This window comes from Canis aureus, chromosome 25, assembly GCF_053574225.1.
Source record: "Canis aureus isolate CA01 chromosome 25, VMU_Caureus_v.1.0, whole genome shotgun sequence".
Classification (NCBI taxonomy): domain Eukaryota; kingdom Metazoa; phylum Chordata; class Mammalia; order Carnivora; family Canidae; genus Canis; species Canis aureus.
The window spans coordinates 41821571-41847012 of record NC_135635.1 but is presented as its reverse complement, the minus strand read 5'-3'; the positions used below and the strand labels follow the sequence as shown (position 1 = coordinate 41847012).

General features: G+C 42.1%; 1 long non-coding RNA gene across 2 annotated transcripts; it reads left to right on the top strand.

Moving 5' to 3' along the window:
- The first annotated feature begins 187 nt into the window (after positions 1–187).
- LOC144297396 (uncharacterized) lies at positions 188–25227 on the top strand. 2 transcript variants are annotated; one of them, XR_013364427.1, is made up of 6 exons: positions 188–249; positions 2067–2146; positions 2721–2789; positions 18747–18946; positions 19515–20099; positions 22641–25227. It is a non-coding gene; the product is annotated as an uncharacterized LOC144297396 (long non-coding RNA). The 2 variants fall into 2 exon arrangements; XR_013364426.1 differs by having other exon boundaries at positions 18747–20099.
- The last annotated feature ends 215 nt before the right edge of the window (positions 25228–25442 follow it).

The following is a 25442-nucleotide window of genomic DNA, read 5'->3' as shown; positions in this document are numbered from 1 at the left end:
TTCCTGGTTCTTATCTTACTTCTCCGAATTTCTATTTTCTGAACCCAAGCTAGGATGCACCGCCTGACAAAGGATTTCTCTGATGCTCTGGGTTTAAGGTTAACGATGACAGTAGCTTCTGTTTAAGCTATTGACTAAATGTCTATTTTGCTAAGCACCTTATATGCATGTTTCATTTGCTCCCACAGGAACCACATAAGGAAATGAGGTTCAGAGACATTTATCGAGTTGTCTAAAGTCACGCAGCCAGTAAGTGACAGAGCTACAATTGCCATCTTGTCCTGACTTCAGCACTCGCACTCTCTGCCATAAAACTAAACTCAGAGGTGTAATTATGGGCTTTGCCAACAGTCACGTATCATTTTGATGCCAAAACATTGGCATTTCCCAGATCTTTTTTTTTTTTGAAGTTTTTTACACTGAAAGTTTTTAATCATACAGAAAAACCACAGAATCGGAAATGAGCTCCCATCCCCCTGGTCCAACAATTACCAACATTTTGCCATACTTACTCCATCTAACCATTTCTTCTTCTTCTTTTTTTTTTCTATAGTACTTTAAAGAAAATTCCTGACATTGTGTCTTTTTCCCCTAAATACTTCCATATGTAGCTCAAAGGGGGAAGGAGAGTGGAAGGAGCGATTTCATACAGAATCACAAAACCAAACACCTCACACAGATAAACATTTCTTCGTGTCACCTAATACCCAGTTCAGCTCTAATTTTTCCTTCTGTGTCATCAATGCCTCTTCACATTGGCTTGTTTGACTCAGGATACAAACGAGATGCATGTACTGCATTTGGTTTCAAGTTTTCTAAGCTTCTTAATTTACATTTTTATCCTCTCTTTTCCCTTTCCATTTCATTGATTATTAAAGAAACTGTGTCCATTTTCTGGACGAATGCTTCACAATCCTGATTTGCTGGATTGCTTCTGTGGAGTGTGTTTGACTTGTTCTTCTATCTCCCGTATTCCCTGCAAACGTATAGCTGGAAAAGCTTGATGAGGTTCATTTCATTAGCAAGAACACCACATAGATGGTACAGTGCACTTGGTACCTGATTGTCTATTTTTATTTTATTTTATTTTTATTTTTTTCAAGTAATCCCTATACCTAACGTGGGGTTCAAACTCATGACCCTGAGACAAGAGTCGCATGCTCCATGTACTGAGCCAGCCAGGTGCTCCTCTAATTGTCAATTATAGTGCAGAGAAATATTAATGTGTTTGGACGGCTCCCAGATACTGTGATGGCTGATAGACACAAAAGATTAAATTCCAAAAGACACAAAATTTAAATTCCATATAGTCTTGGATTATCTGACTTTGCACTATATTCTCTTGAGTGGTACGTTTAAAGACTAATCTGCATCACATGCGAAAGCCACAGTATTTCAGCTTCAGTAGGGCTCACTCGGCCTTTGAGGTCCAAAGGCCTCCTTTGTGTAGGGGAGAAGAGTCACCTCCAAGGTGCTTGGAAGAGTTGCCTGTTGTTAGGTGTAGGCAATCTTTCCCTTGAATGCTATCTTGTGGGTGTGGACCGCATTAATGAATTAATAACGACTCAGGAATTAGAAAGTGCCTGGCTGACTCTGGAAGATAGGAAGTATGAACTGAATCAAGAAACAGCCAGGCACAGACCCTGTGTGCTGAGGGAGGCAGCTGGAGGAAATAGCTGGAGCATAAAATGTGGAGAACTATTGATACTCTCAGAGAAAGTAAGCAGGGGGAGACAATAAATTGGTGGGACTTGGACTAAGGAAGAGCCAAATTTTTAAAGACAAGGCAATGAATATAATTCAGAGTGAGAAACTCTAGCAAATATTAAGGTGTGCTTGGAACTTGGGGACTGTATATAGGGCCAGCCAGAAGAGACTTAGAATCACAGAGTCCTCAGACTGAAGGGTCCCATAAATCTCCAATCCAACCTCCTACTTTTGCAGATAGAGACATTGGGACTTAAAAAAGGGGAGCCACTTACTTAAGGTGACACAAAATTACAGCTAGGACAAGAATCTAGTCCTAGGTCCTCCCACCTCACTGTTCTGCATTGTGCTTCTTCAAGGAGCAGTGGCTGCTCTGGAAGAAGTCAAGCTGGCCTGGGGTGGAAAAGGTCTGCACGGAGAAGCCAGACTTCTTTTGTTGGTAAGCCAGTTTAAGCCAAACTTCTGTGATTAAGCCATTTGACCATAATTTGCTTAAGTCTTTTTTTTTTTTAAGATTTATTTATTTATTTGAGAGAGAGAGAGAGAGCAAGAGAGAGCGTGCATATGCATGGGGGAGGGGTAGAGGGACAGAGAATCTCCAGTAGACTAAATGCTGAGGGCGGAGCTGGACTCAGGACTCCGCCCTCAAAATCAAGAGTAGGAAGTAGGAAGCATAGCTCCAGCCAGGCACTCCTTTGTTTAAGTCTTGATAGCTTGTGTGCTGTTATTCTTCTCACTATGTGAACTACTTAGTACTGATAATGATGTGCTGTGCAGGAGGGTAACTATAGGAAGTGTGGAGTGGGCTATATATATAGTTCCATGGTCTAGGTTTAAAAAACAGTAGCCCTGGGGTGCCTGGCTGGCTCAGTTGGAGGAACTTGTGACTCTTGATCTTGGGGTCATGAGTTCGAGCCCCACGGTGGGTATAGAGATTACTTAAAAAATAAATAAACTTAAAAAAAAAAAAAAAAAAGCAACAGCCCTACAAATCCTCATCCATTGTCCCATAGCAGCAAGTAAGGCTGGAAGACAGGGCTAGACACAGACAACGGAACGGTGTTGTTACTGATCCTTCTTTGGTAAGTGATGATCTGCCTGAGGGCTGGGGCCTTGAATCAGTCACCTATACCTTCTTAGCACTTAGCAGAAGAAGTTGCATATAATAATAAGTGATACTTGGGATCCCTGGGTGGCGCAGCGGTTTGGCGCCTGCCTTTGGCCCAGGGCGCGATCCTGGAGACCCGGTATCGAATCCCACGTCGGGCTTCCGGTGCATGGAGCCTGCTTCTCCCTCTGCCTGTGTCTCTGCCTCTCTCTCTCTCTCTCACTGTGTGCCTATCATAAATAAATTTAAAAAAAAAAAATTAAAAAAAAAATAATAATAAGTGATACTTAATATGTCTAGTTGAACTACTGAATAAATACCCAACAAGGTAAACCATCTTAATCACATACTCCTCTTCATCCATGCCTCCTCACTGATCTAGTGTTGTGTTCCAGAGCAGTGGTCTTTAGTTGTCACTTGCTTACTTAACACCCTGGCCCTACCACACACATACAGAATTTTAAAAGTTATTTATTCTTTCTGTCATTTGTAAGTCAACATCTGAAAGTTTACATCAAAAGCTTAAATTTGTAGGCATGCCTGAGTGGTTCAGCCATTGGGGGTCTGCCTTCAGCTCAGGGCATGATCCTGGAGTCCTGGGGTGGAGTTCTACATCGGGCTCCCTGCATGGAGCCTGCTTCTCCCTCTGCTTGTGTCTCTGCCTCTCTCTCTCTGTGTCCCTCATGAATAAATAAAAAAAAATCTTTTAAAAAAAAGTTTAAATTTGTAAATAAGATGGATAATTTCCAGGGTATTATAAATATTGGCATTTGAAAATAAAATTCCAAAGTCACACTTTTACATGGATCCAATGGAAAATAGTTATGATAATTATTTGATATACAAAATCATCCATTTAAAAATTATGAATGAGTTCTTCTTTGTGGTTGAGAATTTTATATGGTTTTCTTTCTCCTTAAATTGCATTTCTACTATACCTATTGTAATTTTATTCAACAAAAATAAGTTCAAAAACATAATTTTTCAAAATACCTGTAACTGTTATGTTTTGTTTTGTTTTTTGAGAGAGAGCTTGAGGGAGGTGGCCTGGAGAGGGGCAGAGAGAGATTCCTAAGCAGGCTCATGCCCAGCATGGATCTCACAACCCTGAGATCATGACCTGAGCTAAAATCAAGAGTCAGATGCCTAAACAACTGAGCCACACAGAAGCTCCTGTAACTGTTATGTTCTAGTTGTCAAAATTATTGTTTTATGTTATGTTATAATAACAACTATTAGTAGTACATAATTGATCAAGAAAATATAAAATATTATACATTTCAGTAAGAAGAGAAACTTTTAATAAAAAGTAGCAACACATACCATATCCTGGTCATAAAACAAACCTCAAAAAATTTAAAAGAATTGAAATAATATAGACTGTGTCCTCCAACCAAGTGAAATCAAACTAGAAATCAATAACAGAAAGATAACAGGAAAATATCAAAACACTTTTACAAAATCCATGAGAAGAGAGGAAGTCTCAAGGGAAATCCAAAAATACATTGAACTGAAAGGAAATGAAATACAGCATATCAAAAGTTGTGGGACACAGCTAAGCAATGCTGAGAGGAAAGTATGTAGCACTAAATGCTTACTTTAGAAAAGAGGGAAGTCTCATATCAATAAACCAAATCTCCACCTCAACAATCTAGAAAATGAAGAGCAAATGAACCCCAGGGCAAGCAGAAGGACCGAAAATTATAAAGGTAAGAAGAGAAATCAATGAAGTTTAAAAACAGAAAAGCAATAAAGAAAATTTGTGATATAAAGAGCAGGTTCTCTAGGAAGAATAAAATTTACAAACCCTCAGCAAGACTGACAAAGAAAAAATAATAAGAGAGAGAAAATATATAAATGACCAATATCAGGAATGGAAGTGTGGATATCACTACAGAGTCTGAAGACATCAAAATAATAATAAAATTCTATGAACAACTCTACTCTCATAAACTTGACAATTTAGATGAAATAGATTAATATCTCAAAAAACAACCTTTCAAATAATTATAAAAATTATAACTCACCCAGGATGAAAAAAGACAATCTGGAAAACCATATGACAATTAAGAATTCATAATTTTAAAACTCCTGCCCAAAGGAATCTCCAGACCCAGATGGTTTCAGTGGAAAAAGTTACCAAATATTTAAAGAAAAATTAACACCAATTCTACACAATCTCTTCCAGAAAATAGAAGAGGAAATACATTCTAGTTCATTTTATGAGGCTATAATTATCAAGATCCAAAACTAACCAAAGATGGAAGAAAGAAAATAGGAAAGAAAGAGACAGAGGGAGGAAGGAAAAGGATAGGGAGGGAGGGAGGGAGGGAAGGAGGGAGGAAGGAAAGAAGGAAAGAAGGAAACTATAGACGAATAAACCTCATAAATATAGACAAAAGTTCTTAATAAAATAAGCAAATAGAATTCAACAACATATAAAAAGAATTAGACACCATTACTAAGTGGGGTTTATCCCAGAAATGTGAGGCTAGTTCAGTATTTTTAAATCATCAATGTAATCAGTCATATTAAAAACAGAAAATAAGAAAACATGTATGATCATATCCACCAATGCATAAAAAACATTTGACAAATTTCAATATCTATTCAACATAAAAATTTTTAGGAAAAAAGAACAGGAATAGAGAGGAACTTCCTCGGCTTGATGAAGAAAATCTACAAAACACCTCCATCTAACATCACAGTTAAAGGTAAAAAACTAAAATGCTTTCCTCCTAAGATTGGGAACAAGGCAATGATGTCTACTTTCACGGCTTTTATTCAGTATAGTGCTAGAAGTTCTTGCCAGGACAATAAGGCAAGAAAAAAAATAAAAATCATATAGATCAGAAAAAAGGAATAAAATTACCCATACTTGCAGATCACATGATTGTCCACGCAGAAAATTCCAAGGAATCTGCAAAAGACTACCTCGAACAAATAAATGAGTTTGGCAAGGTCACAGACTATGAGATATTCATACAAAAATCAATAAATTGATTCCCATAAACTGTATATAGGCAAATGGGCACCAAAAGAAAAAATATAATGCCATGTTACAATTGATCAAAAAGCCGAAATACTGATGTATAAATCTAACAAAACATGTACAGGACATGTATGCCTAAAATTATACAATGCTGATGAAAGAAATCAATAAGATCTAAATGGAGAGACATGCTGCGTGCATGTACTGTACGAATCAACACAGCAAATATGTCAATTCTCCCCAAATTGATATACAGGTACACATACTTCTTACCAAAATCCCAACAAGATTTTTGTCAAATAGTCACAAGATTATTCTAAAATTTGCATGGAAAGGCAAAGGAACTAGAACAGCCAGAACAATTTCAAAAAAGAGAAAGAAATTAGGAAAAACCATTTTCCCTGATTTCAAGATTTGCTTTATAGGTGCAATAAGTCAATTATCAAGACTGTGTGTTATTGGTGGAAGAATAGACATAGAGAGACTAGAACAGAACAGAAAACACAAAAATAGACCCACAACATGTGTCCAACTCCTTTTTGTCAAGGGTACAAAAGACACACAGTGGAGAAAAGATAGCCTTTTCAACAAATGGTGCTGGCACAAATGGACAGCCATAGATATATTAAAAACAAAACAAACAAAACAAAACAAAAAAACATCAACTTAAGTTTCACACCTTATACAAAAATTGACTCAAGATGGATCATAGATTTAACTGTAAATTATAAAACTATAAAATTTTTAGGAAAAAAAAAGAGAAAATCATGAGGATCTAGGACTAACCAAAGAGTTTTAAGACATAACACTAAAAGTGTGATCCATAAAAGGAAAAGCTGATAAATCAGAGTTTATCAAAATTTAAAATTTTTGCTCAGCAAAAGACCCTGTTAAGAGGATAAAAAGTCAAGCCAAAGATCGGAAGAAAATATTTGCAAACTGACAGAGTACTTAGTATCTAGAATGTATTAAAAAAACTCTCAGAGCTTAACAGTAAAAAACAAGTAAAACAAACAAAAACCAATCCAATTAGAAAATGGGTAGAACACATGAAAAGGCATTGTACCAAAAAGAATATATGGACAGCAAATAAGTACTTGAAAAGATATTCAATATCATTAGCCACAAAGAAAATGCAAGTAAAATCATGAGCTATCATTGCATACTCTTCAGGATAGTTAAAATAAGATACACTTGGATCCAAGAAAATAAATATATTCTCTCACCACTCCAATCCAACATCATACTAGAATTCCCAGATAATTTAATAAAAGAAGAAAGAAAGTAAAAGGTATACATATTCTGAAGGAAGAAATATAACTTTCTTTGTTTGCAGATGATATGATTATCTATGTAGAAAATCCCAAAGAATTAACAAAATAAAGCTTTCTGGAACTAATAAGTGTTTATAAAGAGGTTGCAGGATACAACATTAGTATACAAAAGTCAATTGCTTTCCTATATACCAGCGATGAATATTTGGAATTTAAAAATTAAAAACCCACTACCATTTATATTAGCATGCCTCAAAATGAAATACTTATATATAAATCTAAGAAAATGTAAAAGAGATCTATATGAGGAAAAAAAACCTCTGAGGAAAGTAATCAAAGACATAAAAACATAAAGAAATATTCCATATTCATAAATAGGAAGACTTAATATTGTTCAAGTATTAAAGTTCCTCCCAAATGGTCTATAGAGCCAACACAATCCCATTCAAAATCCCAGCAACTAATTTTGAGAATATCAGCAAACTGATTCTAAGTTTACATGAAAAGACAAAAAAGCCAGGATAGCCAACACAATATTGAAGAACAAAGGCAGAAGATAGACACTACCCGACTTCATGACCTACCATAAAACTACAGTAATCAAGACAGTGTGGCGTTGGTGAAAGTATACACAAATAGATCAGTGGAACAAAACAAAGAGACCTATACAAATATGCTCAACCGATCTTAGGTAAAGGATGAATGGAAAGTCAATGGAAAAAAGACAGTATTTTCAATGAATATTACTGAGAACAATTGGACATCTACATGCAAAAAAAAAAATGTAATCTACATGTAAAAAAACACACCTTACGACTTCCACAAAAATTAACTCCAAGTGGATCATTAAACCTACATGTAAAAGGCAGAACTATAAAACGTCTACAAGATAACCTGAGGAAAATCTACATGAGATAATATTTGGCCATGACTTTCAAATATAACACAAAAAACATAGTCTGTGAACGAAAAAATCTGATAGGTTGGACTTCATTTAAATTGAGAACTTCTATTTTATGAAAGACACTTTCAAGAGAATGAAAAGCCAAGTCAAAGACTGGGAGAAAATCTTTGCCAACACACATCTGATAGAGGACTATTATCTAAAATACACCCCCAAAAAACCTCTTAAAACCCAACAATAGGAAAACAAACAATACAACTACAAAGTGGGCAAGAGATCTGACACCTCACCAAAAAAGATATATAATTGCAAATAAACATAAAAATATGTTCAACATAATACATCATTAGGGAAATGTACATTTAAAAAACAGGCACTACATATCTATTAGAATGGTTAAAACCCCAAACACTGATAACACCAAATGCCATAAAGGAGATCGAACAATAGGAATTCTCATTCATTGCTGGTAGGAATACAAAATGGTACAGCTACTTTGTAAGACATGCTGGCATATTCTTACAAAGCTAAAGGTAGTCTTGCCATACAATCCAGTAATTGCATTCCTTGCTATTTACCCACATAAATAAAAACTTGTGTCCACACAAAACTGTGTGCACAAATGTTTCTAGCAGCCTTATTCATAATTACCAAATAATGAGTATCTTTCGGTGGGTAATTGACTAAACAAGTGGTGGTACAACCGTACAATGGATTATTATTCAGTAATAAGAAAAAATGAGCTATCAAGACATGAAAAGACATGGAGAAACCTTAAAATCATATTGCTAAGTGAAAGAAATCAATCTGAAAAGACTACACGCTCTATGATTCCAAATACATGACATTCTAAAAAGGCAAAACTATGGAGACAATTAAAAAATCATTGGTTAAAATTTAAAAAAAATAAAAATAAAAATAAAAAATCATTGGTTGTAAGGGATTTGCAAGGTGAGAGGGAGGGTGTACAGGAATTTTTAGGGCAATGAAACTATTTTGTACACTGTATTTTAATACTCTAATGGGCAATATGTAACATTATACATTTATTAAAACCCAAAGAATTATAAAAGAGTAAATCCTAATGTGAAATATGAGTTTTGGTTAATAACAATGTATCAGTAATTGTTTACCAATTATAACATGCACCACCTTAATGGAATATGTTAATAATAGGAGAAATTATATGCTGGGGAGGGGAGAGAAGGAGGAAAGAGAATATGTCTATGGAAACTTTCTGTATTCTCAATTTTTCTGAAACCTTAAAAATGCTCTAACAAATAATGTCTAGTAATTTTTTTTTAAGTGCAATCTCCCATAAAGAAGAATTCCAGAGAATTTATGCAGGAACCCCTCCCTCAAAGAGGTAGAGATTAACACCTAACCCCATGAGGGTGGTCTGCCGTTGGTAACCTGCTTTTAAAGAGAAAAAAAAAAATTACAGAAAGGGAGAAACAGAGTAACTCAACAGTGGAGAAACCTGACAGACTCTCCCTCGCCCGGTGATCAAGGTTGACATCATAAGTCATGATCGCAAGCACCCTTGGTATGATGTGATGACAATGGCACCTCTTCTTTGTGGTAATCCTCCCCGAACCCACGACCTCAGGCTAACCTTGAGGAAAACAAAACAAACCCGAATTGAAGGATATTCTATAAACTACCCGGCCGGCCGGTGCACTTCAAAATTGTTAGGGTCTTTAAAAACAAGGGAAATCTGAGAAACTGTTACAGAGATAAGACAAAAGAGATGCGACAGATAAAAGTAATGTGGTCCCCTGGTGGAATCCCCTAACAGAAGAAGGACACTAGGAACAAACTAGTGAAACCTAAATAAACTGCGACATTTAGTTAAAAGTGATGTGTCGATGTTGATTCCTTAGTTGTGACAATGGGACCAGACAGATGTAACATGTTAACAGTAAGGGAAATTGAGTGAGGGCTGCATGGACCTCTCTTCTATCTTTGCAACTTTTCTACCTATCTAAACGGATCCTAAAATTTAAAGTCTATTACAAAACCACACGTTTAAAAAAGGAAGATCACTGACTGCCAGTGAAGATGCAGAGAAACTGGATCCCTCATACGTTGCTAGTGGAAACGAAAAAGGGTAAGAGTCACTCAGGAAGACCCTTCGGCGCTTTTTAAAAATTAAACATGCAACCTCTATGTGATCCCACAATTGGACTCCTGGATATTTATGCCAGGGAACTTCTGTGAAAACTTAGTCACATAAAAACCTGTGTATGAGTATTTATAGAGGCTTTTCCTGTAATAGCTCCCAACTGAAAACAACCCAGATGTCCTTCGCTGTGTGAGTGGTTAAACAGATTGTACGTAGGACATCCATACCATGGCGTATCACTCAACAGTAAGAAGGAACAGACTATTGGTACACACAACAGCCTGAATAAACCTCCAGGGAACGTTGCTGAGTGAAAGGAGCCAAGCCCAAAAGGTTGCGTAGTTGATAATTCTATCCTAAAACATTCTTGAAATGACAAAATAACAGAAATGAAGACCAAATTAGTGGTTAAGAAGGGGCAAGATGGAGGAAAGCTAGGTGTGTTTATAAAAGGTCAACCTGAAGAATCCTGGTGGTAATGGAAATATTCTGTATCTTGACTATATTGTTATCAATGTCCTGGTTATAATATTGTGCTAGAGTGTTGCAAGATGTTACCGTTGGATAAAAGCTACCCAGGATATCTGTGCATTATTTCTTACAACTACACGTGAATCTATTTCCTCTAAATGAGAAGTTCAATTAAGAATTTTTTACTGGAAAATTATTTCTTAATGAAATGATTAAGGCTTTAATTTTAATTGCTTTATGTAGCCATGCATGATATTACTTGCTATTAGAATTAGACAGGCATCAGTATCTATTTTATTCCTGCTTTTCATTTTTATAGAAGTAGTGCTGGGAAACTTTGTTCACATAAATAAGTTTGGAAGGAGTTTTATTATAGCAATATGATTTAACTCTCTGAACTCTTTCCAAGTTCTATGCCAAAAATAACATAACATACAGCTCTATCATCAAGAATTATTTTTAATAATCTATCAGCTGACAACTCGATTAGGTCCTCCTCTGATATCTTTGAAAGCAAAGAATTGGAAAACATCTGACTTACAAATACCTAGTGTTCAGTCTTTGCAGTCATTAGCTTTCTCTGCTTCTGAAGAGTCACTAAAATGCTTTACCTGGACTCATCAAAAGATTTAGTATCCTTACTATTCTTTTTCTTGGTGGCACCTTCTAATTTGATACACTTAGAAAGAGTAAGATAAATTGAATAGTGTTAATTTCAGCACACATATGCCAACAACTTTTATAAAATTATTTTACATGATCATATTCTTAATTTTATTATTGTCAAACTTTTCAAAATGTAGATTTTTTAAATGTAAGCTTCAGATTTAACAAAGTTTATGAATAACTTCCACAATCATTTACAAATACTCACAAATCATAGCCTAATCATTGAAAGTAATTATCATTGTAAAAGTAATCACCCAGGGTAGATTTATTCTCTATCCAAACAAAAAAGAAAACCATCACACTTAGTTTTAATCTTGTAATCCAAATCAGTGTGTTAATATATGTCCTCACAGCAAACAGTCTACATTCTAAGATGATAGACAGATAGATACAGAGAGGAGAGAGAGAGAGAGAGAGCTTGAACTCTTACCATGAATTTATCATATATCACCTGGATGAAGTAATGTACCACCACCTTGCCTATTTCCTGTCTTCACTCACTGTATTTTTATGGGATTTGCATGATTGCAGTATTTTGTTTGACAATCACTGGGATATGGATGAGAAGATTCATTAAACAAAAAATATCACGTTTCCTAGCTCATTGTGCAATATATCTGAATTCAAAATATCTTCCAAATGGGGCAAAGTACCCCATTTCTAATGCCATGCTTTGCCCTTAACAGAAATCTGTATATGACAAGGAAAGACACAAAGCTTCGAGTTTTATGTTGTCTTCCTTAATATTCCCAGTTACCCCTTGATGCCATCAAGGTTTTTATACTTGCCTTAATGCACCATAATAAGTTTGGGGATGAATAAAAGTTAATGAATTTTTTCTTTTTTATAAAATGAGCAAAGAGCTATTGAGAAAGAATAGGCAAGAACAGAGAACCAGCCAATGCGGGTGTGTTGTCAAGCAGATCAACTTCAGGGAAGGGTAGAAATGGAATTAAGGATCTAGAAACCGATTCCCTTAAATCAACTCATGCCTGAATATCCCTTGGTAAGTCTTCATGTCTCCTCAGGCACACTCACACTCCAGCTGGTAAACATTATTTTCCCTTCTTGCCACCCACACACACAGAAGCAGGTGTATCTAGAATGTTATCTGAACTTAAAGACCTTCTTGTCCATCATTTCAGTACTGTTTGAGCCCTAACCAATGAACGTACCTAGTTGGGTAAGCAGCAGTGTTGAATTTATACTTAGTGCAATGGTGAGGTATTAAGAAAGAGAAGTCAAATGTCTTCAGGAAGCAATAGCCCATGACAAGAAGCCAGGGAGACATACATGAAACAAACACACCACACATGAAAGGTGCATAAGAATATGGCAAAAATATTTACACTTCTTACTGAAAGGGAGGTAGGAGACTGCTAGAGGGGTTGAAGGAACTGGAAATAAGGGATCTCGAAGATTGGGGAGATTTCAGGAGGAGTTGCATTTGTTTCAGAGATTCAGAAATAGGCACAAATGAATTTTGTTAGGGTAAGTAAGGCCAATGGACTTAGACCTTTTAAAAATGTCCACAGTTATCTCTTGGTAAATAAAAATGTTTGCCCTTCTTTCCTATTCATAGGTAATATTTTGTTCTTTAAAAAAAAGATTTTATTTATTTATTCACGATAGACATAGAGAGAGAGAGGCAGAGACACAGGCAGAGGGAGAAGCAGGCTCCATGCCAGGAGCCTGATGTGGGACTCGATCCCGGGATTCCAGGATTGTGCCCCGGGCCAAAGGCAGGCACCAAACTGCTGAGCCACCCAGGGATCCCTAATATTTTGTTCTTGAGCCAGACTTCTATATTCAATGATAAGACAGAGAAACGGGAGAGATAGAGGGAGAGAGAGAGATGGAAGGAATGAGAGAAAAGAAAAGAGGCATGGAGGAATGAAAGGAGGAAGGAAGACAACCAGTTTCCATCCCCTTAGAATTTCAGCTCAATTTCTGGACTGGTGGTAGTCGGATGTATTAATTTATACTAAAGTGTTAATGGCTTACAACATGTATACCCTTCAGCTCCAAGATCCCTTTCAGTTCAAAGGCTCTGTGACATGTTATGTATCTTAAGGAATCAAAGTACAATAAAAGAATAAGACAAAAGGAAGTTTAGAGTAAAAGAATGGGGGGACACTCCCTGTCTTCCTCATTCAGGCATTCCAATCAGGGAACTCCATGCAGCAGCTATAACTTACTGAGCACACCAATAGGTCCATTAGTGACCATCAGCCAGTAGATGGCGGTCTTCATATTAACTGACTTCACTGGATTGGCCCTCCTTTCTACAAGATCGTATTTGTGGGGTTGGTTAGCTTAACGCATAGGAGCAGTAGGAAGCTACCTACACATTGTGAATTGGACAGCCCTAGGTTAGGTCTCCACCTGCTCAAAATTAACTTCCTCATTGACCCTGCAATTTATTCTAAAATTCAAATTTATCCAATTCTTGGGGGCAGGGGGTGGGGATGCCAAGCAGGAAGGGGAACTGAGGTTAGTCATTAACACTTTAGCAGGAACTAATATGGTATTTTAACTCATGAGAGAAAAGATCTTGAAACGTATTTTAAAAGACTGGTAAGTTCCTAAAAGAGGATCTGCACAGGTTTGGTGGTTGTTTAGGCAAGACATTCTATATTGTAAGCTGGAGTAGCATGTAGGCACCTAAGTTATATCCTTAAAAAAAGAAAAAGGTAAAAAAGAAAGAAAGAAAGAAAGAAAGAAAGAAAGAAAGAAAGAAAGAAAGAAAGAAAGAAAGAAAGAAAGAAAGAAAGAAAGAAAGAAAGAAAAAGGTAGGAAGAAAACAAATGGTGGATTGGAGTAGATCAATTTTGCTTGAGATCAGACCGGGTCTCCCCACATTGCTTCCTTCAGTTCCCATCTCACAGTAACAGACTCAGAACCCGAAGGTTTGTTAAAAAGTCCATAAAGCTTCTCACACCTTGGCTGTGTCCAGTGACTACATAATTCCTTGTCACTCTATTCTGTTGCCCATGGTCCCGGATCTGTTTGGGCCAGCCCCTTTTTCATCTCTAGGATGGCCGGAGAAGTGAGGGAACATAGACAAAAAGGGATTATTCAAAGGGGGGCAAAGACAGTGAGAAGACTGTAACTGGTACAATACCTGCCCCATGGTACACTGGAGAAGACAGGACCCAGTCAACAAGATACTGTCTTCAAAGACTTTAGGGCAGCCCCGGTGGCTCAGCGGTTTAGCGCCACCTTCAGCCCAAGGCCTGATCCTGGAGACCAGGGATTGAGTCTTGCATCGGGCTTCCTGCATGGAGCCTGCTTCTCCCTCTGCCTGTGTCTCTGCCTCTCCCTCTGTGTCTATCGTGAATAAATAAAATAAATCTTTAAAAATAAAACAAAACAGTGTGACATAAAGAAAATTTCACCTTCTGGGATGATGATTATATAATAATAGTAATAATAATAATAACTCACATTTGTTGAACCATCATGGTGAAAAACTGTATTTCACATACCTGATCTCAGTTAATAATTACAACATTTCTGTGAAGTGGGTGTTATTATAACCGCCATTTATGGATGGGGAAACAAAGGTAGAGAGGAGTTAAGGAACATAGTAAGGCTGAACATTTAACCACTTGTTGGTCCCCTCTTAGATTGATCAGCTGCCCTGAGAGGCAAGTCGCCCCCTACAGTGGCATTGAAGCAGACATGGGATACATTGGGCAGGAGTGCTGTCAAGGAGACACATTGGATTCAATTATCTTAAAAGATTATTTATTTATTCATGAGAGATACAGAGAGAGGCAGAGACACAGGCAGGGGGAGAAGCAGGCTCCAAGCAGGGAGCCCAATGTGGGACTCGATCCGAGTCTCCAGGACCACACCCTGGGCTGAAGGCGGCGCTGAACCGCTGAGCCACTAGGGCTGCCCTAGATTTAAAGATCTTAAAAGTTTTCCCAACCCTTCAGGCAAGTGGGTTGTTCAGTCACTCAACAGACGTGTGGAGTGCCAGGCAGTGTCCTAGGCACTATGACAGATCATGTTACTAAAAGGAAGAAGGGAAGAAGCAAAGAGAGGGAAGGGGCAGAGGAGAACCTTCTAAGGGGTTAAAAGATTAGCTTTTTTTTTTTTTTTTTTAGTACAATTGTGACAGCTACTATCTCATAGAAGTGAAGAAATGCTATATAAAGGGGAATATAATCTAGTCTAAGGAATCAAGGAAGGTGACATTTAAGCTGTGACCTGGAAGCTGAGTAAGAGGTACTTTGTCCTTAGATAAGGGGGCAAGGAGCAGGGTGGGGGACTCATGGGGTTTTGAGCAGGGGAGAAAAGTAGAGTTCTGTGTCTTCAAAGCCTACTATAATTGCTTTGTGGATGTTGGAATGGAAAGAATGGAGAGAAGACGTTAGGAGACCAGTGAGGAGATTAGCATAGGAATAGGAAATGGCCCTCTTTCCACATGGTTCACAAGGCACTGCCCACCCACATCCACTGGGGTGCATCTTCCTGAAGGGGAAGGAAACCCAGGAGGGGAAGATGGAAGATAGGCCTGGGACCTACAGTAGGTCTCCACCAGCCCAACCGCCAGCAGCTGTCCCAGCTGGTCAATGCACTTGGTGAGGTTTTCAAGTCCGAATTCAGCAAACAGGGTGGAGCAGGGTGTGCCTGGGGGCTCTTGTGCACCCTTCCATAATTAAGGACAGCTGTCCTGAGCTGTAGCCCCAAGTGTCTACCTCCCACACTGCCCATCATTACTGGTTCCTTCTCCACCATCCAGAAGTGTGGGAAGTTGGGGCCGAAGACAAAAAATTCCAGGCAGCAGCTAGGGAGTCAAAGAGAAGGAAAGTTTATTCTGCAAAGAAGTCTCAAGTCAGATAATTATTCTAAATGCACAAAAGAATTAAGAATGGATGCATATTTCATGCAACTTTGGCAAATGAGAGTCCTGATAAGCCCGGAAGTGGGAAGAACAAAGGGCTCTGAATGAGGTCTAATGCTGATTTTCCCCCCAACTTACTGGGCGGCCTTGGATAAGACTTTTGACCTTTCTCTCTCTGCTTCCTCACTCTCAAAAACAGAGATAATCGTATTTATCACTTTTATCTTTCAAGGATGCTGTAAACCTCAAGCTTACAAGAAAAGTGTTCTGAAAGTTAAAATCTTGATACAGAAGTGAGGCAGTGGTTCGTTAGGACTGAAAATCAGATGGCAGGCTTGGGAAAGAGCCAGGCTTTGCTCCAGCTGCCCATGATGTCATTCAATGCTTTTCACTGGAAATCAAGACTTCATGTTCTAGTAGGTCTTTAGAGTGTACAGTGCCCCTGCCATAAGCTCCTTTACACCACTTGCCCGGCACTTGCCCCTGCTCCCACAAGCCCCAGATTCTTAAGACTTTGCAGCTGAGACCCTGCCGAAGTATCTTCAATCAAGTTACAGAGCAGCTTTCCCTCTTCTCTGCCAAAGTCTTAAGAAATCCTTCCAATACAGTCAGTGGCCGTTATAAGCCAATGTTCCAGGGATGTTTAAGTGGGAGAGGTCTTGAACAATATGACTGTGAGTGCAGTACAACTTTTCATTTTGCCTTTTTGCTTTTTTTTTAATTTAAATTCAATTAGCCAACATACAGTACATCATTAGTTTCAGATATAGTGTTCAATAATTCATCAGTTGCGTATAAGACCCAGCGCTCATCACATCACATACAAGTTTTCATTTTGATTTGACTTCTCTAGAAATAATTGAAACTTGACCTCCTTGCTTAAAGCAGCACCCTGTTCCCTGCTCTTTCACCAAAGGTACAGGCCCCTATTGCATTTTCTTCAAACATCTACCATGTCTAAACTTTTTCATCCATTTGCTCATTGTCTGTCTCTCCACCAAAAAGAAAGCTCCGTAAGTTGAGAAGCCAAGTCTGTTGTATTCAATCCTCTATCTCTGATACCTAAAACTATGTCTGGCACATAGTAAGATTTTTGATTGACTGAATGAATAGATGTTATTGGGCTTTTTAAAATTTGTATATTGTCTGTTATCTGTCTTCATCCACTAGAATAGGTCTGCCAGGAGATCCTCAACACCTAGAACCCCAAGCACTTGAAAAGCATTTGCTGAATGAATGAATGAATGAATGAATGAGTTTGTGAGTGAGTGCTAGAAATGAATATAGGCTGAAGAGTCCAGAAAAAATTCCTGGAGGAAGGGGAATCTGAGCTGGTCTTAAAAGAGTTAGTCGAGTTTGGATGTCATCATCATTTTAATCTCATTATTCTGCGAGATCTGACATTAACAACAGTGAGCTAACATTATCATCAGAGGGCTTGCTATGTATGAGGCATTATTTGGGGGCACTTTATCACCATGTTTCATATCTCAGAGAACATATTTGGGCCAGTTTATAAGCCAACCTGAAATAATTTTCTGCCTTAAAAAAAAATTGGGTTTGACACATTCTTGTTGTGGAAGTCAGCCATTGTTCAGTGATGCTCTGAACAGCTGCAGACCAGAGGAACCCAGAGGAAGCTCCTCCTGCCTGCTGTTTAAGCAGCTGGCAGGTTAACAGAGACCACCCCAGACCCTGCAGCTATCAGCAGCTGCTCGAGCGGATGGAAATTCTGTTGCCCACAGAGTCCAACAGATGAGAACAGAGGGAGTGGCCTTGGCCACTGGTAAGACCTGTGTATGTCAGCCCTAACGTGGAGGAAGTTTTTGAGTCCCTAAAGGTCAACTAGTTAGCATGGTTCAGATAAGAATACTTCAGAGTTCCAGCAAGAACGTCTGTGTGTCCCCGCAGTCAGGTACAGTGAGGGCCACCCCAACTGCTGGGGTGGGGAAGTCTATTGGTGTGGCTTCACTATAAACTTGTTTCCATACTTACTTCAGCCCCTTACAAGGCTACGTAGCCAAACTTCTAGATTTGTCAAGAATCAGAGGTGAAGGAAGTCAGAGAGATTATTTAGACTGAGCCCCGTGTCTGTGTCTAAGGGATGAGCCACTCATTTGATGGAGGGTCAAATCGTTTTAATTTTTCAATGGAGGGTCATCGTCCTGCCCCAGGCCACATAGCCAGCTGACAGCAGCTAAAGAGTCAAGCTTCTTAACCCAAAGGCCAGTGCTCTCATGTCAGTTTTGGACTAAATAGGTTTCTGCAGTATTATTATTAGTGATTCTATTGCTTTATCTTTTTTCAAACAGCAATCATCAGGGTGTTATTAACAAAACAATTATGAATCATATTATCAAGCAAGTCTATGTCAGACTTCATGCTAAGGGTTTTATTTAAAATTGACATTAACACTCATGATAATACGCTTTCATTTATTCAGAATGATGGAAGTTTCAAGGTGAAAGAATCTCTACCAAGTGAAATACCTTGTAGAAATTATAATCTCTCTGTAATTTAAAATGTAATTAATGACTCTCAACACAAAAAACAAACCAGACCCAGTTAAGTTTTTCTTGAGGGTACAATAGAACAGAAAATTCTCAGGCTTCTGAAGCAGATGACTTGTGTTCTAATTTAGATTCTAGATTCCACTGTCTTCTAAATGTGTGACCTCAGGCAAGTTGCTTAACCTCTCTGAGCTTTGGATCCCTCATCATTCAACTGAGGATAATCAGACTGATTCCACATGCTTCCTACCACGTGATGCTGCCGCCCTGGCCACAACTTGGATCACCAATGGCCTCTTGTGATCCTCTGTAGAATGCCAGCTGCCTGAAAGTAGGTTGTGAGCCTCACCAATGGGAATGTCTAGCTGGGATAGTTACTAAGCCATCAGAGCTTCTGACGGGACATTGGAATGGGAGATACTCTGAGAGGATCCAGAGAATGAGGTGGTCCAGAGCCTAGAGACAGAGAGAGGGATATGTGGAAGCCGGTAGTAAACAAAAACATCGTGACGGGGGAAAGAAGAGTGGGGAGAAGGTCAGTCTTGTGGTGGCAGCGCTCATGATAAATAGAGGCATTTGCAAAGAGAGGACAGTCATGGAGGCCCTGAGGCTGCAAGAGCCACCGATAGGCAGGCAGGCTACGAGGAAGATGGGAAGGGAATGATTTGAAGCTGAGAACAGCAGCGGGAGGGGTGGGAGTACAGGTGCAAGAGGAGCCTGGACAGAGGTACAAGTTCCCGGGCTGCTCTAGGGTCCCTCCAGCTGCTGTGGCCTCCACAGCCTCCTCAGACAGCTGGGTTGCCACCACCTCAGCATACTCTGGCAGCTGTTTTCTCAAACAAGCTCTGGGTATCTTGTAGAGACAGAGAAAAAAAATACAACGTGGCCTTTCCCCCCAGGGAGTGCTTCATCTCGTTCTCATAGAAGTAGAGCTAATACGGAACACACAAAATCAAGTGGTGGCGACACCCACACACTTCCTAACTGGGCAGACGTGGACTTCAGTCCTAGCTCTGCCATCTGCTGACCGTGGAAGCTGGGAAGAAGCTGGTGATCCCCGCGGGGCTCCTCGTGCTCCTGGGGGGCGCAGGTGCGCAGGGCCCACGGGCCTGGCCTGTCCCACAGCCACATCACACTCGTCCTAGTTTCCGGGCCTTCCCCCACTGTGCCCTGCTGGGATGCAGCCCCCTTTTGCTCTGGGAGACGAGACGAAAGCCGAGGGAGAGAGAAGACCAGAAACACACGTCGAGAAAGGCTGCCTCCAGTTATCCCGGCGAGGGGGCCCCAGGGCCCAACTTCCTTGACCGAGACTCGCACCAGTGCCTCCCGGGCCCGCTGGCACGAGGCCACCGTGAGCTGCGCGCCCGCCCGGCACCGGGCCTCTGCGAGCGGCCTCCGTGCTGGAGAGGGACCGAGGGACAAGGACGCTCCAGCTGCAGGCCAGTTCCTAGAAAGTCCGATGAAATGGATGTCATTCCTTTGCTGTGAGTAATCAGCCCAACAAAGCCCACTGGTATTTCCGAGTCCATTCCCAGTGCCCAGAGCCCAGCCCCGCGGCACAGCAGCTGCAGGGAGTGGAATGCAGCTCGCCAGCACTTTGTCCTGGATTTGGCCTTAGGAGAGCCTCTTGGCCCGGAAGTGGAGAGGCGCCCTGAAGGTCACTCGGCCGACCGCGGCGTTTGGGGACCCCCTTTCGCCCGTCCAAGCACGGGGACCAGGGGAACAAGGGTGGGCACAGGAAAACGATGTTCCTTATCTGCTCGATCTTCCACTGGAAGGGGCTACAGGAGAGAGCCAGACAGGGAAAGGGCAACTCGGCCTCCCGTGGGGTGTCTGCCCCCCCCACCTTTCTCCTTCCTCCTCCATCTTTGGAGCCCAGAACAGGCCATCCCTGCACTCCTCCCCTTCCAGCCCGCTCACCAGAAGTCTGGGGCAGCCACCATCCCGGTCGCGTGCGGCTGCAGAGCTGCTCCTTATTCCCTGAGGAGTGGCAGCAGGGGCTTCTCTAATCTGAGAGCCCATGGGCCTGGGTAGGTTGCACTGGGAAGCCCTGTCTTTTGCCTCGGCTCATTCAGTAGTCCCAGAGGCCCCACTGGGAGGTGTTAGGACCCATCCTTACCAATGAGGAAACTGAGGCACAGCAAAATTAAATGGCTTGCTCAAGACCCCGCAGCCCCTCTTTCCACTGCCTAGACAAACCCTCTGCAACCTCCAGGCCGATTTTAAAAAGACAGCAGCTTTGAGAGCTCCCTGTTCCTCAACCAACCTCCCACCAAAATGAAAGAATACCCCTGCAAGAGCCACCAGCCACAGCTAACTGCCCCACAGCCCCAAAAGGAAAACTCTAAAGTGCCCTCTTCCAAATGGGCTGCTCTCCCCCAGCATAATTTTCAGGCAGGCATTAAGGCTTCCGGGAGCCAGCTCCTGGGCGGGAGCATTTCTTTTGCATGCACTGCCTGTTGCAATTTCTGACCTTCCCCAGGGTGTAAGCAATAGTCTTGAGGTAGCTGGGGGTGGGGGTGAGGGTGGGGATCCAGGGGTCTGTGCCCCTCGAATCTGGCATCCTTGTAAACATCCTGATCATTCTGGATTTACCAGCTCAGAAAAGAAGATTCTTGTAAGCACACAGTTGCCTGTGGTCAGGGGGATGATCTCAAACCGCTTCTAGTTCCTGGGCCAGCAGCCAGCTGCCTTGGATGGTCAGAAGGTGAAATTTGAATGCTAGTGAATGGGAGAGCGGAAGTTCAGCAAGGCTGAGTTAAGCCCATTCATGAAAAAGATCTAGTCTCACTTCCTTATTGCCAGGAGTCGTGTGTGGAGGGTGTGCTGCGCGCTGCTGTCTCACTTTTTCACCCGACCCCTCCCCTCTTTCCTTCCTTCCTTCCTTCCTACCTTCCTTCCTTTTCTCTCTCTCTCTCTCTTTCTTTCTTTCTTTCTTTCTTTCTTTCTTTCTTTCTTTCTTTCTTTTCTTCTTCTTTCCTTTCTTTTTTTTTCTTTCTCTCTCTTTCCTCTCTCCACAAAAATCTAAAGTTCATCCTCAGGAAACTGCCAAAGAATGTGTAACTGGTCTGTGGTTTGCTGAAAAAAAGAAAGAAAGGAAGAAAGAAAAAGAAAGATTCATAGGAGGAAAATACCCTCCCTCCCTAAAACCTCTCTCTTATACACACACACATAAACACACACACACACACATGCACACACGTGCACATGGGCATTCAGTATCACTAGTGGGAAAGGTTAAGAGTCAGATTTGTCATCTGCCCTCTGGTTCCCGATGCAGTCCCCACCCCATCCCCACCCCCGCCCCGTCCCTGCTGTTCTCCCTCCCAGTCCCTGCGGCTTGAGATGGTAGTCAGCCCTGGATGGAAGGCCAGCACAGTCGTAAGGCTGACCCATACGAACTTTTCTGAGGTTTAACTCCAGACTTCTCCAGTGGAGAAATTCACTACCACTGAGTTGGGCGGGCGCCTTTGGCAGCCTGTGCCCACCTCTAGTGGCATGATTTCCAAGCTTTCAGAAGGCCACGTGGAGCTGCAAAACCCGAGGCCAGTTAATCTCCAGGAATGTCAGTCTCCTTGTCTGTAAAATGGGGCTGATAATAGTTGTGCCCTCCTCTTGGAACACTGGTGCAGGGGCTAAGGTAACACACACAGCCCGATGTGTGTGGAATGGGAAGTGCTGTGTTGTCCCCGAACACCCATGTGACAGGGAATTCACTAGACTGCAAGGCCGTCTGTTCATTTTCAGTCCCACTGTTAAGACAGCACTGACTTTGCTGGGCTTTTCTGCACCTTCAGAGAGATGGAGGCGCCTCCTTTACCTTTAGTAGTAGAAATTGGGGTGGCTACCAAGAAAATACACCCACCTGGCTCAGCTGGACCCACTCCTGATTCACCAGGGCCTCACAGCCCTTCGCATGAGAAAGAAGATGTATCTCAGGGAAGATGAAACCGAAGTGCCCAAAATGATTAATTGGTGCAGGAGATTTTAAGTGCCAGTTTTTCATTGTTTTTCTCCACCTCTAGCCAAGAAGTGCTTACTAGGCACCCACAATGATTTCGGAGTCACCCTGGGGGAGGCGCACCTGTCCCACCGCGGAGGCCACCTCCATGCGTGCAGCAGGTGGAAGAGCAGTAGGCACTTTCCCCGATGGTAAGCGCCGTCTCCTGCGCTGCTGGTGCCCCCTGAAATCCCATTCCTGCTGCTCCTGCACCCTGGTAAAGCGGTGTCGTGACAACTGCTATTCAGGAAGTCCTCCCTCAGGAGGAATAAAGTCATCTGGAGAGGTATTACCCCTCTCTCCGTGTTACAGAACAAGACACTGATGCCCAGAGAGATCGTGGCGATGGTTTGAAGCTGCCAGATTTCTCCAAGCTTCTGTCCCTGCCACAAAGGTGGTTTCTCCAACAGGTGCACATGACACAGGGCACTGTTTTTATTCCCCCTCCCCAGTCCATAGTTCTTCTTCACTGAGCTGGGCAGGAGCTTCCAACCAGCCTGCAAGTTCCCTCCCAGACACGGGCCACCGCACACCCCTGCTTCTGGTGTGCTCTGCCCCTGGATTTGGCCATGCAATGCACACACATTGAGTGCTTCCTAGAACCCCAGAGTGCAGACAGTCCAAGCCTGCAGACCCCAGGGTGGAGAAGGAGGGGCTCCCAACTAAGGGATCTCTCTCCGAGCCTTCACTTCCTTCCCCCTCCGTGGCCCTCCCCCATGTCCCCAAGCCATCCATTGATAGTGAAAGAGAGGAAACATCTGCTCTGGGTTCAGCTCCTCTGCCCTCGGGTCAGGGCGACTTATAGGAAGAGATGGTTGGAGGGATTGCAACCTTGAAATAAACCAACGGTTCAGTTGCAGTGCACCCCCACCCTGTATCTTTCCCCCCCACTGTCACTCTCCCAGCGACCCCTACCCCTGCCAGCACCCAGCAGACAGCTGCTGCCACCACTCCCAGAAACCAGAGAGTCCGTGACCAGAGTGGGGGCTCCAGGCGTCTCTGCCAGGACAATGAAGATACGGATGGATGTTCCCAGAGCCAAGGTGGGACATCACCAGACACTCTTCCAAAGCTCCCTAAATGTGATCTTCCTCCAAAAGTCTTTTTTGTTCCCTTCTCCCTCTCTAATCACACTGAACGATCTTCTGTGGATCATTCACTCTGTGCCAGGCACTTACACAAATTAGTTTATTTAATCATCGTAATGGCCCTTCTCACAGATGACGGGACGAAAGCATAGGAAGGTGAGGTCACTTTTTCCAATGTCACACAGCAGTGAAGTGGCCGAGTTCAGAGCCAAACCCCATCAGACTCCAAAGCTTATGTTTTCAGCCTCTACGCCAACCTGTCTCATGAGTGCCCCCAAGTCCTTTTCTCCCCCACACCAGACCCTCAGTATTCAGGCACCAACCACCATCTTATAGCAACTGGTATTATGCTGCCGTCCTCTGCCGACCTGTCAGGAATTCTTCACTTGCTCGTTTCATTCATGTTCTAAGTGAGGAGTCAAAATCTACCATGTGGTCAGCATGTGCTCCGTATTGAGGAAGAACAAAACACTTTACACACCATTCCTAACTTCTACGAGGTATGCGGCTGTTAGGGAGCAATGATAAATGGGGCGGCACAGAGGGTAAATGTTCCCAGACCTTCGGGGAGGGGGGCCTACCTGGTTAGCTCAGGCCTATTCTCTCCCTCCTATCTCCTGATTCTCTTTGTGGCTTTGAAAACTAAATACATGGTGAGCACCCAGGGTGAGTGGTTCAAAGACAGGTGAGGTCCCAGGGCTGATGGTGAGGTACGGCCAGGGCGCCGTGCTGAATGTCAGCAGGCCCCCAGGATCACGGCCAGTGACTATCTAGAGCCGAAAGGAGGACAGAGGCAAATGTCTGGTGCCAGTTAAAGAGGCCGTAAATCCAAGAGACACTGGGGAAGGCAGGCAGAGTGCCACAGAAGTTGCGGTTTATAAGCAAAGAAGAGATTACAAGGGGATGTTGGGCCTTGTTGGGGGAGGGTGCCTGAGTGACTGGTGAGGGACAAGCCTTGATCCAGCAGGGCATGGAGAGGCCACAACTCACACCGTGGGTCATGAGGTGGTATTTGGAACGGCAGAGGGAGGAGGGTGGTCTTCGTGGCTGTCTTGTAGCTGCAGCATTCCTGACAGCTGGTGTGCTCTTTCTGGGCATGATAGAAAGCAGTGCCGAAGAGCTTTGGGGTTGGGCAGACCTGGGTTTGAAGCCCAGCTTCACCGGTACTAGCAGTCTGAGCCCATGCAATTTGTTTTAACCCTCCAAACTGTGGTTCTGTTATCTAAAAAGTGGGTATAATAATACCCACTGCACAGTGTTGTGGTAAGAAGTCAATGGAGCATGTGTGAGAAGAATTTCACACAGTGCTTGACAGATGCGAACATCCTCCAGATTGCCAAACTATTATGTCCTCCTGTCTTGGTGTCTGGGTGATCACGCCAATTCATTCACTGGTTGGGAAGTATGAAAATGTGCTGTGCGCAGCCCGGGTGGCTCAGCGGTTTAGCACCGCCTTCAGCCCGGGGCGTGACCCTGGAGACCTGGGATGGAGTCCCACGTCAGGCCCCCTGTGCCTGCTTCTCCCTCTGCCTGTGTCTCTGCCTCTCTCTCTCTCTGTGTGTCTCATGAATAAATAAATAAAATCTTTAAAAAAGAAAATGTGCTGAGTTTTTGTAGATTATCCCTCTGTCCTTAAGACAGTGCCTGGGAAAATCCTCCCATCTTCAGCAATATCACAGGGACGGTGAGGTGGTCTCCACTCCAACAGAAAGGTCTCAAGCAGCATGATCGATAACCGG